General features: G+C 40.7%; 1 protein-coding gene across 4 annotated transcripts in view; it reads left to right on the top strand.

Annotated features, from left to right (window-relative positions):
- The first annotated feature begins 4,463 nt into the window (after window positions 1-4,463).
- zmym2 (zinc finger, MYM-type 2) overlaps window positions 4,464-14,471 on the top strand; it is a 48,839-nt gene continuing 38,831 nt past the window's right edge. For all 4 annotated transcript variants that reach the window (XM_061723086.1, XM_061723087.1, XM_061723085.1 and 1 more), the window contains exon 1: window positions 4,464-4,503. The gene's annotated coding sequence lies outside the window, so the exon portion shown is untranslated. The remainder of the gene's footprint in view (window positions 4,504-14,471) is intronic.

Genomic DNA, 14,471 nt, shown 5'->3' with positions numbered 1-14,471 from the left:
CCCGACCTGCACGTTTTAGTCACATTTGAACGCACCTGATCCGCCATATTAACAACGTGATCATCAGTCTCCCTGACGGAAAATTAAATACATAATCATAATGAAAAATATATGTCAGCCTTCTCTGATCAGCAGATCTTATCACACTTAAATGGGTTTTATCCACATCATTTTGTGCAGTTAAACAGAGATGAGGTTTAAAAGATATGCAGCGTTTGTTAGACATGGTTTTGGGCTGTTTTCCTTGTCGGCTGCACGTCTGGATGAAATTAGTGCGGACACCCAACGTTGCACCGACCGAACCAGCTGAGAACATGAACTCCCTCAACCCTGATCTCTGCTTCTGATTGGACCGGCCGACTTCACCGGGGTTTGGTCTAACCCCAGCAAATTAAGCTTTTCCACTTCAACACGCGCTTATTTACAAGCCGAACCGCAGTCGGCTGAGGTGGGTAAGTATGTATCAATAAAATGCAATTAATTTAAATGGACCAATCTAATTGCCAGCCATGCAAGCCCTGATTGCCTCTTGTGCGCCTGCGTGGCGAAATGGTATAAAAAATACGAATGGACGCCAAACAAAGACAGAAATAAAAAGAAGAGGTCTCACTCTAAAATCAAACTAGAAAAAAGTGACTTAAAAAAAAGAACAGAAAATCTTAAACACACACACACACGATATACAGGAGTAGGACTGTCTCAGAAAATTAGAATATTGTGATTTTCTGTAATGCTATTACAAAAACAAAAAGGTCATACATTCTGGATTCATTACAAATCAACTGAAATATTGCAAGCCTTTTATTATTTTAATATTGCTGATCATGGCTTACAGCTTAAGAAAACTCAAATATCCTATCCTAGCCATGATCAGCAATATTAAAATAATAAAAGGCTTGCAATATTTCAGTTGATTTGTAATTAATCCAGAATGTATGACATTTTTGTTTTTTTAATTGCATTACAGAAAATAAAGGACTTTATCACAATATTCTAATTTTCTGAGACAGTCCTGCACAGCCGCTGTATTACAGCGCCAAGTCAGAGAAAAACTCATACCTCTATGAACACTTACTTATACTTACTTTTTACTTAATATGCTACAGAATACTCAAAAAGAGCATTATTGGGTTTAATCACCACCTCTAACTTCCTCAATGAAATTCACACTTGAAACAGTGTTACTGCAGGCTCCATTAACACAGTGAAGTTAAGAAACAAAAAAAACTTTCAAATTGTGTCCTCAAACCAAACTCCAGGATCAGTATGTGAAAAATTAAGTAGAGCCTATGATTCAAATGCTTTTAATACCACCTGCAGCAAAAGTAACATCAAGTAATGGTTTTCTGAATGATGTCATCGGTCTCTCACATCATTAAGGAGGAATTTTGCCGCACTCTTCTTTCCAATGTTGCTTCGGGTCATTAAGATTTGTGGTCATGCCGTTATGCGCTCCTCTCTTGAGGGCCTGCCGGAGCATTTCATATCAGAATCAAATCTGCACTTTGACTCAACCATGACGGCCCCTTGATTTCTTTTTTTTTTTTTAACCATTCTGCATATTGTTGATGTGTTGAGGATGCTGTCCCGTTGCAGGACTCAGTTTCAACTGAGATTCAATGCAATGTACTTTGGTATACAGGACTGTCTCAGAAAATTAGAATGTTGTGATAAAGTTCTTTATTTTCTGTAATGCAATTAAAAAAACAATAATGTCATACATTCTGGATTCATTACAAATCAACTGAAATATTGCAAGCCTTTTATTATTTTAATATTGCTGATTATGGCTTACAGTTAGGAATTTAGATTCCCAGAATATTCTAATTTTTTGAGACAGGATATTTGAGTTTTCTTAAACTGTAAGCCATGATCAGCATTATTGAAATAATAAAAGGCTTGCAATATTTCAGTTGATTTGTAATGAATCCAGAATGTAGGCTATGACATTTTTGTTTTTGTAATTGCATTACAGAAAATCACAATATTCTAATTTTCTGAGACAGTCCTGTACAGAGGAGCTCAGAGTCAGCTCAATTACTTTATCTATATGCCTTTCCTTGATAAACCAATAATGTGATAGTGTATGTTTTCCTCCTCATGTGAGGTTGTATGTGTCTATAAATACCTCGGCATTCACCTGGACAACAGACTGGACTGGAGATACAACACTGATGTTGTTCTTAATAAAAGACAGAGCAAACTTTACTTCTTCAGGTAGTTTAGGCTCTTTGGCATTTGCAGCAAAATGTTAAGGTGAGGGAGCAGCATCAGAGCCAGCGACTTAAAGAAACTGGACAAACTGATTAAGAAGGCTGACTCTGATGCTTAGAAAGCCTAACTCATGCCTATCTTGGATATTTCAAGTATTCCTCAAGTTTGATTCAAGTTTGATGGGTGTATAGCATTTAAAAAAAAAGTCATTTTATAGAGGGATCCCCATCCAAATCTCCACTCTTTGGAACAAACATTCTCTGGATAATTATTTCTGTATTTAACACTGTATTCCTCCATCCATCAATATAAATCAATGACTCAAGACCCTAACACACAAATGCCACAGCATGATGCTGCATCCCTGGAAAATATTAGTTTATAAGTTTTGGTCTCATCTGAACAGATCTGTTTCTTCCACGTGGTCGGTCTCCAGCAGCTATTTGAATCTGCTGGGGAAAAAAAGAAAAACTGTACATCTCAGGGGCTTAAATATACTGGCCACAAAATGCAGATTTAGGGCCCTTCACAAAAGCTGTAAATCTAAAGGTAAGGTATTTTAACTATTATGTATCAACATAAAACTTCAACCATAATTAACAATCCATTGTATATACCTGCCTATTCTTATTTAGGGTCCCCAGATCTGCTGGAGCTTATCCCAGGTCTCTTTGGGCAAAAGCCAGGGATAAAACCCGGACAGGTCGTCAGTCCATCACAGGCCTACTTACATTATAGCATAATTACTTCTTCTATTAGAGCTCTTCAAGGCTTTTATATGCACATATCCAAGTGGTAATTTATTTCACTAATTTTTGATTATATTTTGATTTGATTTGATTTATTTTGTACATGTAAAAGACAACAATGAAAGAGAAGAGAAGAAAACAAAGCAAACAAAAAAAACAAAGAATTTCATACTTTCAACACTTAATATCTTAATTACATGTGCAAAAAGGAGTAGGAAGAAGTGTAAACTTATTTAATCCTACCCCCATTCCCTAATAATTTATTAACACGTATTTATAATAACTATACTACTATTTAACACTATTTAAAAAAGAAAATCTACATCAGTGCCTGCCTGTCGTTTCACCTGATTTTAATTATAATTTTTCTGTCCTTATGCACGGTGTGTGTGTGTGTGTGTGTGTGTGTGTGTGTGTGTGTGTGTGTGTGTGTGTGTGTGTGTGTGTGTGTGTGTGTGTTCACAGAGTTTAATCACAAATAATTTAAAAACACAAATATAACAATCAATTGAGGTAAGTTTGTAAAATGGGACTCCCCAGAAGCTAACTGTACTGTAGCTTATGAATAGGGGCCCAGTCACACAGCAAAACAACTATAAATTACACAGATACATATAATAACCTTATTACCTAAAAAAACTCCACACACAATAAAACCCTGAGACGTCCTCAGATTTCCTAGATACAAATTATTCTTGTAATAATAATACATCAGGTATTGGTACATAAACATTCACAGATAGTTTTAGAGTTTGACATAATTTGAGAATTATACATAATTTAATAAGAAAGAGACATAATTTAATAACAATTTTTGTTTTAGTCTCTTTTTGAAAATTGAGAGAGATCCAGACTCTTTTATAGCACTATAAATCTCATTACAAATTTTTGGACTTTTAGAAGTTACACTGAAACTTGTACATTTCAATAAATGTAATAATAATAATACATTTTATTTGTAAAGTACGGAGCCCCTCTGGTGACATTTGAAAAAAATAAAATGATGCGTGACCACGCATTAATATCTCGTGGCCACGAGATAATCAATGCGTGGCCACGAGATATTAACTCGTGGCCACGAGTTATTAATGCGTGGCCACGCATTATTTTATTTTTTTCAAATGTCACCAGAGGGGCTCCGTAGTAAAGCACTTTTCATGAAATAATCTCAAAGTGCTAACATATACAAAGGGAATAAAATCAAGACACATAAAAGACCAGAAGTAAAAAGCATGAAAATAATAAAAACATCTATAAAAGACCAGGGAAAGCCTTCCTGAACAAAAAAGTTTGAAGCCCCTTTTTAAAAGTGTCCACAGACTGGGGTCGACGTAGCTGTTCAGGTTCCCTTTCTTTCCCTTTAAAAATTGTTTTCCCTCCGAGTTAAATCAGAGACGAAGTCGTCCATTACGAGTGAGTCATCATCCCGAATAGACGATCTCAGGCGGAAAGTGGAAAGTTGTGCCCTTGTGCGCATGCGCTCCCCGGGATTAACGTCAAGGCACAAAAGTGGCGCTGCAGCGTTCCCCGCGTTACTCCGGTAAGAGCTCCCGCAGACGCGTCAAACACTCCGCTTTACCGCCTTAATGGCTCAAAGTTCTGGGAACTCGTGAGAGGCCCCGGCCCGGGGCCCGGGGGAGACCCCCCGGGGAGCCGCACCGGGGGCCGAGCGGACGAACACGGGGCATTAATGAGCAGTAATGCGGCCAGCCAGCGGCGGAACAATACCGGGGACCCGCGGCGGCTCCGCGGAGGGAGCGGGGCCGCCGCGGGTCCCCGGTATTGTTCCGCCGGCTCCCTAATGGCGGAGCCGGGCAGGCTGCTGCTGCTGCCCCGGGGCGGGGGGTGGGGGTTAGGGTTAGGGGGGGGCTACACCTGGTGGAGCTGCCCTGATCCCAGCCTGATTCTGGGCGGCGTTGTTTACCATCACGGGGTTCAATTGGAGCCCGTTCACGTAATAACTGAGCTGAATCACTGGCGCCCCCGGCGGCCGAGCGGGGAACTGCACCCTGATTGCGCCAGGGTGGACTCAACTTTCCAATTAATACCCCGCAAATGTCACCAGATGCTCGGCATGGTGGTCTTCACTGTCAAACCTGGGCGTCTGGTTCAGGGTGGACTTATTTTAGGATGCGTTTGAGTAAGTTGTGGTGTTTTATTTGCGGCCGCTTCAACAATGGCGCAGTGTGTCGGGCTGATCCATGGCCGTGTGCGCCAGCAGGGACCACGTTTCTCCGGGAAACTACTTAACCCCGGGGCTTTCATGGAAGAATAGGGTCTTTTTTAATGTAGAAATGATTATCTTTGACCAAAGTTTTGGAGCTGCTCCACCTTGCCAAGTTGGTCACCTACACCGATAAAGGAGGGACCAGGTCGGGTTAGTCACCGAGGGAGCGGGTGTCTGGTCCATCCAACCCGGGGCAGGAATCAAGGGCACGGCCAGACTGAGAGCCGGGTACAGGCTTTTTTCCTAATTCTCCACAGGGGAGCTGATCAGCTGTAGACCAGGGTTTCAGCTCAGTTTTTTAGCCCATCAGCTGGCTTTGGGAGATGTTATGATGGCTGCGCATTACGCATCACTTCACAGTGACATAAGACTTATATAATAATCTCTCGAGTTTAATTTGAATATGTTATGTGTTTGTGTTCGCTGCTGGTGCAAACAGCTGCATATCCCCACCTTGTGATCATCTGGGGTGGGGGGGGAGGGTGTCAGCTTGGCTTCATGCGCAAACTGGTAGCGCTGGGAAGGTAGAGCACCTAGAGGAGGTGGTGATGTGGCGCAGGGAGCAGCTCTCTCAGCCTCCTCCTCCTCCACCTGGGGTTGACTTGGGACCAAGGTTGCATGTCAGAGCTCATTACTGCTGGATCCTCATTTTCCTTCATCCACGTGAATACAGGCGGGATCCCAGCTCTGCATTGCAGTCTGAATCCGGTCTAGACCAAGCTGTGCTTCCTCTCATAGCGCCACAGCTTTGCACATACATTCCTTTGAAGGCAAGGCAAGGAAAATTTATTTATATAGCACAATTCAACACAAGGTAATTCAAAGTGCTTTACATTGACATTAAAAGCGGCAAGACATAATTAGACAGTAAATAAAAAATAAGATTGAAAAAATTATGAATAAGATGATAAGAGAAGAAGTAAAATAATAAAAAGCACAAGCTGTTAAAAAGTAAGGGCAGTAGAGTCCAGCAGGTAAGTATTTAATTTAAGAGTATGCTTCAGTAAACAGTAATGTTTTTAACCCTGATTTAAAGGATCTACAGTTGCAGCAGACCTCAGGTCTACAGGAAGTTTGTTCCACCGGTGAGGAGCAGAATAACTGGACGCTGCCTCACCTTGCTTGGTTCTGGTTCTTGGGAATAGGAATGGGTGATATTTTACCGTTCACGATAAACCGTCAAAAAAATTCCCCACGATAAGAATTTCTCATCTTGCGGTAAAAACGATAAATTCTGCGAAGGAAGGAAGGAAGGAAGGAAGGAAGGAAGGAAGGAAGGAAGGAAGGAAGGAAGGAAGGAAGGAAGGAAGGAAGGAAGGAAGGAAGGAAGGAAGGAAGGAAGGAAGGAAGGAAGGAAGGAAGGAAGGAAGGAAGGAAGGAAATGAGTCGGGAAGGAAGGAAGGAAATGAGTCAGAAAGGAAGGAAGGAAGGAAATGAGCCAGAAAGGAAGGAAGGAAGGAAATGAGCCAGGAAGGAAGGAAGGAAGGAAGGAAGGAAGGAAGGAAGGAAGGAAGGAAGGAAGGAAGGAAGGAAGGAAGGAAGGAAGGAAGGAAGGAAGGAAGGAAGGAAGGAAGGAAGGAAGGAAGGAAGGAAGGAAGGAAGGAAGGAAATGAGTCGGGAAGGAAGGAAGGAAATGAGTCAGAAAGGAAGGAAGGAAGGAAATGAGCCAGGAAGGAAGGAAGGAAATGAGCCAGGAAGGAAGGAAGGAAGGAAGGAAGGAAGGAAGGAAGGAAGGAAGGAAGGAAGGAAGGAAGGAAGGAAGGAAGGAAGGAAGGAAGGAAGGAAGGAAGGAAGGAAGGAAGGAAGGAAGGAAGGAAGGAAGGAAGGAAGGAAATGAGCCAGGAAGGAAGGAAGGAAATGAGCCAGGAAGGAAGGAAGGAAATGAGCCAGGAAGGAAGGAAGGAAATGAGCCAGAAAGGAAGAAGGATAAATTCCTGTTGATGACGTTTTTGTGTAACAAACATGGCAGATCTGAGAGCGAGATAGATTTATAGTTAAAAAGGTGGATTTGAATTGGTATTTTTTCTATCTTCATTTTTATCGTTATCGGGATAAATTATTTAGTCCATACCGCCCATCCCTACTTGGGAACCACAACAAACCAGATCCAGATGAACCTCAGGGGTCTGGGAGCTGCATAGGAACTAACAGATCAAGCAGGTATTTTGGTCCAAGACCATTCAGGTCTTTGTAGACCAGCAGTAAGATTTTAAACTCTGGAAGCCAGTGCAGTGATTTCATGACCGGTGTAATGTGGTCCAGTTTCCTGGTGTGTGTAAGGACTCTGGCGTAGGTGTAATATTAGACCAGAGAAGCTGTGTTGCCTTAATTTTTTTCAGCTCAGCCTAGTTAGGGAGAGTGGTTGTTTTTGGGCTCTTTCCCCAATGTTTTACCACTGGTTACTATGGCATTTGCCAGCAGATGTGTTCACCTTAACACATGGTCCATAGACACAGGCTGGGGTTAGGCTTCTGAAATACAAGCTGCAAAGAGCATGGCGGTATGTTTGGAAAAGGGTTCGGGCTTCCATCCTGTTTTTCCAACAGTCAAAAACAACAAATTGATCTTGAATGTATTTCTGTTGTGTTCTCTGCTTCCTGTCACATGATCAGACAGCAGCTCTTCCTCCTTCAGCTTAACTGTTTTATAGGAGTTCTTGATAGTCGGTAATACCCTCGTTATAGCTCTGAAACAAATAGATTTAGTAGATTGTTATGTAATAGTACAGTGGTTGAAAAGATATATGGTTAAAAAAGATATATTTTATATTAAGCTAGTGTTTCCCATACCTGTTCCTCAGGACACACTGTCCTGCATGTTTTAGATTAGGCCGGGGCGATAAACTGAAAATTTACTGTTGCTGACATTCACTGAGATGACCGACATCAATTTTACCATGTCGGTAAATTCGGTGTTTTGATTTAAAAAAGAAAATAAACAGCTTTTTGTCTGTTTTGACTGTGTGCTGATAGGCTAGTTTCATTCTCTTCAAGACGGTGTAGAGCGTGCTTGTAATCACGTGACTCCAGCCATCCAGTCTGAACGAGAAGGAAAACCCAAGAAAATGGCTGATGGTTCAAATGAAGAAGCGGCTGAGATAACAGGGCTGTTTAGTGTGAGACTCACACATTTCAACAAGTTCACACACTCTCACGCCGCACATGGCATTTCTGATGCTCAAAAATGAACTTCACTGCACAGTAACTCCAACAGACCATCTTACAATCGAGTTTAAAGGTACACTCAGCTCAGAGCAGCTGTCTGGAATCACCCACCGATCAGCCAATCAGAAAATAGAGTTTTTTTTGTTGCCGGGTAAGGTCTGAGTTTCATCTTCAAGCGTTCCATGAATGTGTAGCGGCGGTTACAAAACACACACAGAATTACCACCACTGTTCAAGGGGCCCATCTGGGGCTAAATGGGTTTTTCTTTATCTAATTTTTTGTGGGGGGCGGTGTTATCGTGCATTTATCGTTGTAGAAGTGACTGCTCAATTTATCGTGATATTGATTTGAGGTCTTATCACGAGCCCTATTTTAGATGTTTCTATGCTCGAACAAACTGAGCTCCTATTAGCAGGCCATTGACAGACGTATTGTGAAAGGAAATAGACAAATTGTCAAAACATGAGCATATCCCATAAATATTTATAGCTTATTTTGACCTGAATGCATTGAAATTACTAGTCCTACTTAAGAGTAGGATTGCAATGATTAGTCGCTTAGTGAGCAATTGGAAAATTAATCAGCCAATGTATCTATAGTTGAACAGTCTTTAGTTATTTTTCATTGCCTGCTTACAGTATTAAAAGTGTTGCTTTAACATTTTTCCATTTCACAATAGACTTCAAGAAACTATAACTGGAATCTTTTACTGACAGATATTGATAAAATAATTATATTTGGTCAATAAAGTATCATGTAATTGGAAAAAAACACATAATTGAAGGGTGTAAGAAATGGAAACTGAATTACACACCGTACAAAGCTTTTCATTACATATTGTGTTTTAGTAAAATGAGAATATTGATATTGAATCAAATTTGGTACATTTTGGATATTAAAACTCACAAAATAACAAACAAACAATGTACGGCTGGGCATAATCGTAGCCAACAGTTGGAACTTAAGTGCAAATTGTTTTCAAAATTTAATTTTTCTTTAATTTTGTCTCTACTGTTCCCGCATGTGTTCATATACTGCTCTCTTAAAAATACACTACTGCATGTGTAGTCACATGACACTGCCTCATCCAGTGTGACATGGAAGCAGCATGGAAGAGAAATCAGAGACGGCAACTCCAACAGCTTGTAGCAAAAAAAAATGTTGAGTCCGTCGTTGGACACATTTTGGCTTTTCTTGGACAGTACTGAACAAAGAAAAGTCAAATGTAAACTCTGCAGAAAAAGTGGTTTCAGCAGTCAAAGGATAACACTAACACTTACAGCACAATCACATAACCAATCAAACAATGTATGGCTCAGTAATAGAAGCTTTGTCTGAAATAACTCCCTATGAACTGTGTAGTGTGCTACAGTGTGGTAGTTTGTTTGCCATTTTGTAGTGAGCATTTTTGCAACTTATTTAATTTCTTTGCTTTTTTTTTTAGCTTGCAAACTTTCTATTTACATTTAAACTGAAACGTAATTGATTTTTTTTTTTCTTGTAAGAGACAATTCAGCATCAAGCAGTGTTTTCTTTAGTTTCAATTGACCTATCAGGTAGTCCCACCCCCCTGGTTGCTGTTGCTAACTTAAGCCGTGCATACACTGTGCGATTATCGGCTCGTTTTGAGCCGATTTTCCAGTCGTGCGATTTTTTTTTTTTTTTTTTTTTTTTTTTTTTTTTTTTTTTTTTTTTTGATCGGGCCCGATTTCGACCCAATCGTTGCTCGTGCCTCGTGCAGTGTACGTGGGGTAACGACGAGAGATTAACACCTCACGACGAGCTCCCGATCACAAATCGTGAGGTCGCAAGAAAATCAAGCGTGTTTGAAATCCTGGTCGCTCCTCGTGAAGGAATCACAGTTGAAGCAGCTACGACCCGATTTGCCTCATTCTTTCACAGAGAGCATGCGCAATCTCTGATGTCACGTCAAAAACTATTATTTGTAGTTTAAGTGTTGCAAATTCACATTACAAATCATGTTTTAATAGCAAAAAAAGACCGCATTTCCACGTACGGTGTGGGTCGCCGCGTACCCTACGCCGTAGGCTCTGCGTTGGTGTAACGCGGAACCATAAATCAGCCTTTAGTGTGTGCTCTGTCTGCTGTTCGGGACATTTCTCTTTTTTCTTTTCTCATTTTGCTGGGACGTCGGGTCCCTCCGCCGAGACACAACTTTTGCGGTATGCGTTCTTTGTTGTCTCTAAAAATGATGCGCAGTGCCCACCCAATCAGAAACGGTACAGATATTTTGGGATTTTTTCTTATATATATATATATATATATATATATATATATATATATATATATATATATATATATATATATAAAAATAAAGGATCCCCATATCGGGTGGGCAGGAAGCACGTTTGGGTGGACACAGCTCACCTCTGCCCCAAAACCGGCCTCGAGTTCCAGTACGAGGTCCGACGGGAGGATAATGATCATATAGTGTGAGCAGACGGGTCGCATCCGAGCATCGGGTCGTACAGTGTGAGACCATAAATCGTGGGCTCTGAACTTTTGAACTCCGCGATCTAGTCGTGTAGTGTGAGATGGGGCAGTCTCAAACGATTTAAAATATCGCACAGTGTATGCCCAGCTTTAGACAATCTATTCGAGTGTTTACTGTTTCACGGTGACGGCTCCCTGTGTGGAAACCTTGTCCTAAGGTAGTTTAGTAAAATTTTGGGCACAAAATGACATCCCTTCATTGGGGAGCATTCAAGTAGGACTTGTATATGCCATGGAGGGATATGTTAAAAATCATAAAATCGATAAAGTTGGTTATAAGATTCAGTTTGGAGGGGAGGGTTTACAGATCCTAATATAGGCAGGAGAAGCCTTATCTTATGGCCGACATGATTGCAGATAGCCAGGATCAACACTGCTCATGCACCACAGGGTTAGATTCAATTAATTTGCATTTAATTAGTTTAATTTGGAGTAATGTAATGTGATATCTACTGTACTACATAACTTTAGATCTAGCTATGTAGCACTAGATAAAGTACTGCCCCCATTCCAAAAAAGTTAGGATGCTTTATAAAATGTAAGACATGATTTGCAACTCTCATAAACCCATATTTTATTCCCATTAGTACATAAAGAGATTTTGGCATGGCATTGAAAAATATTAGCTAATCTGCCATCAAATTCAATGTTGTTTACCACTGTGTAGCATCACCTCTTTAAACAACTGTCAGCTAATGTCTGGGAAGGGAGGAGACCAGTTGCTGGAGTTTTAGGAGAGGAATGTTGTCCTCTTCCTGTCTGATGCAGGATTCCACCTGCTCAACTGTCCTGAGCCTTCATGGCCGGACTTTTCCAGCAACATGCCAAACGCTAAAGGGTCTGGACTGCATGCAGGCCAGTTCAGCGCCCAGATTCTTCTCCTGTGGAGCTATGCTGTTGTGATTGATGCAGTACATGGTTTAGCATCATCGTGTCTGAATATGCAAGACCTTTATCTAAAAAAGACTTTGGCTGGATGAAGGTATATGTTGCTCTTTAACCTATAGCTTGATGGTATCAGGTGGGATGGTTTTTCTTCTGTAGTCCACAGGACACGGTTCCCATAGTTTCCAAAAAAGAATTTCCATTTTGGATTAAATCTGACTAGAGAACAGTTTTCCATTTTGTGTTAGACTATTTTAAATTAGCTTTGGCCCACAGAAGACAGAGGTGTTTCTGGATCATATTCACATATGGCTTCTTCCTCTTTAGAGCCACAAGCCACATTCATGCATGGCCAGCTGTGTTCACAGACGGTGATTTCTGGAAGTGTTCTTGAGCCCATGCAGTGATTTTTCAGCAGATAATCAAGCCTGTGTTTAATGCAATGCTGTCTTAGGGCCTGAACATCACGAGCATCTAGTTTTGACCTTCAATCTTGCCCCTTGTGCACAGAGATTTCTCCTGATTCTCTGAATCTTTTGATGATGTTATACACTGTAGATGGTGGGATCTTTCAAAGTCGTTGCAATTCTATGTTAAGGAACTTTATCTTGAAATTGTTCCACAATTTTTTAACACCGTTTAGTGAAGCTGTGTCCATCTTCACATCTAAGAGTCTCTGCCTCTCTGAAATGCTCCTTTTATACCCAGTCATGTTAAGGTCCCGTTGCCAATTAACCTACTTAGTTGTCGAATACTGCTCCAGTTGTTTTTGATTTGTGCTAGTTACCTTTCCAGCCTTTTGTTGCCCCTGTTCCAACTATTTTTAGATGTGTTGCCACCATCAAATTAAAAATGAGTTCATATTTTCCATGAAATGGTCAAATGTTTTCGTTTCAACAGCTGATATATTCGTGATTTACAAATCATTTAATTCAGTTTTTATGAACATTTTACACAGCATCCTAGCTTGTTTGGAAATGGGGTTGTGACAACGTTGGGTCTCGTGTTTGTAGCTCCAGTATTTGAGGTGATCTCACAACATTACCGGCTATCACGTAACAGTAGCCAATTTAAGCACGAGCTAGCAAACTTAACAGAGGCAAAGGTTATGTTGTTACATAAAGATTGTGATTAAATAATTGGAGGTAACATTAGCAGGGTTTGAAACATTGTTTTGACTTGCCTAAGAACAAATGTAGACATCCTTGTTGATCTTATGTATTTTAAGTCACAGCTTTATCCAGAGCAGACATTAAGCTCTGGTGTGTATTGAGGTTAATGAAATTGAACAAAGTTAAATCTATTGCCTTTCCGTTTCGGGATACCTGGAATCAGTTTTTCAAGTAGGTAAGGCACGTTTGACCTTTTTTCTTCTTTTTTTTTTGTCAAAAATGTCATAAAACAGGTGATAATTCAGGCTCTTCCAGTGTTTTATTTTGTGGAGCTAAAAGCTAAAGATGTTCAACTTCTTGTTCTCTGTGCAACTGATAGTCAACACCTTTGTGCTCTGCTGTGTTGGAGGAGCGAGTCTTACATAGGTCAGTGTTCAATAACTATAGAATGCGGTATATGATGTGTAATGCAATCTGGTGTTTTTAGCTGACATGTAGTGAGCCACTGTAAAAGAGATTTATGCCCCATCATAACTGGATACTGGTCACATGGCCAATGTGACAGGCTTCCTGTAGTAGTCCGTAGTTGGATAAGGTATACGAGGTAGATGTGACAGTTGTAGACTGGAAATATTTTCTGAAGTAGCACACCATCTGGGTGTTTCTTGCATACTGTAGTACTCCAGAGTCATAATACCACATACTGTAGTACTCCAGAGTCATAATACCACAGCCTGTAAAACTTAGTGTCATAGTCTTGTAGTGGTTTTGAAAATAGCCAAAGTAGCTTTAGTGTTTTCATAAGCATTAGGAGGGTAAGTAGCAGCGTGGTGCTGTAAAACAAATGTACTTGATAAATAGATCATCCTGTGTGACCAATTTTTATAAAAGCAGTAGTTTTGCTAGTTTGCTGGTCGGAAGCATTTGGGTAGGTCTGTGTCAATACAATGTCAAGGAAGAACACATCAGCAATAGTTCCTGCCAAGCAATTGTGGTTGCCCAACGATCTGGGCAGGGTTGGAAGGCCGTTTACAAACAATTTGGTGTCCATCATTTTACAGTGAGAAGAAGTTTCCACATCTGGAAAGCATTTAAGACGTCTGCCAATCTTTCCAGGGTTGGACATCCCTGCAAGTTCACCCAAAGATCAGACTGTAAAATGCTGAGAGAAATTGCTAAACAAAACCCAGCAGCTGCAGTTTAGACTCGTAAGTTCATGATAGTGCCATTAAGAATTGGCTGTGGAAGTAAGGCTTGTTTGGAAGAGTTTCCAAGGGAAAGCCTCTTCTCCCTAAAAAGAACAAAGCAGCACAAGTTGGACTGGTTTCACAATCTCATCCCGCGTGTTTGCCAGTTTAAAATACAGTGGTAGGGAAACTGTGACTTCTCGGACGTCTTTGAATGGCATTAAACTCATGTTTTCTGCTATTCAGATTATTTTTTACTGATAGGATACCTCTGTACCTCCATTTCTTTATTCGTAGTGGAAGCTGAGTGGCTGCTCCTGTCACCTGTTACTTGCATTACTGATTCCACATACAAAATGTTCACAAGAACAGTGGGACTTGCAGGGCGGCTGCTGCCACATTTAGACTACCGGTACAT

Source organism: Cololabis saira, chromosome 6 (assembly GCF_033807715.1).
Source record: "Cololabis saira isolate AMF1-May2022 chromosome 6, fColSai1.1, whole genome shotgun sequence".
Taxonomy (NCBI): Eukaryota; Metazoa; Chordata; class Actinopteri; order Beloniformes; family Belonidae; genus Cololabis; species Cololabis saira.
Note: the sequence above shows the minus strand (reverse complement) of the source record. Positions and strands in the feature narration are given on the sequence as shown.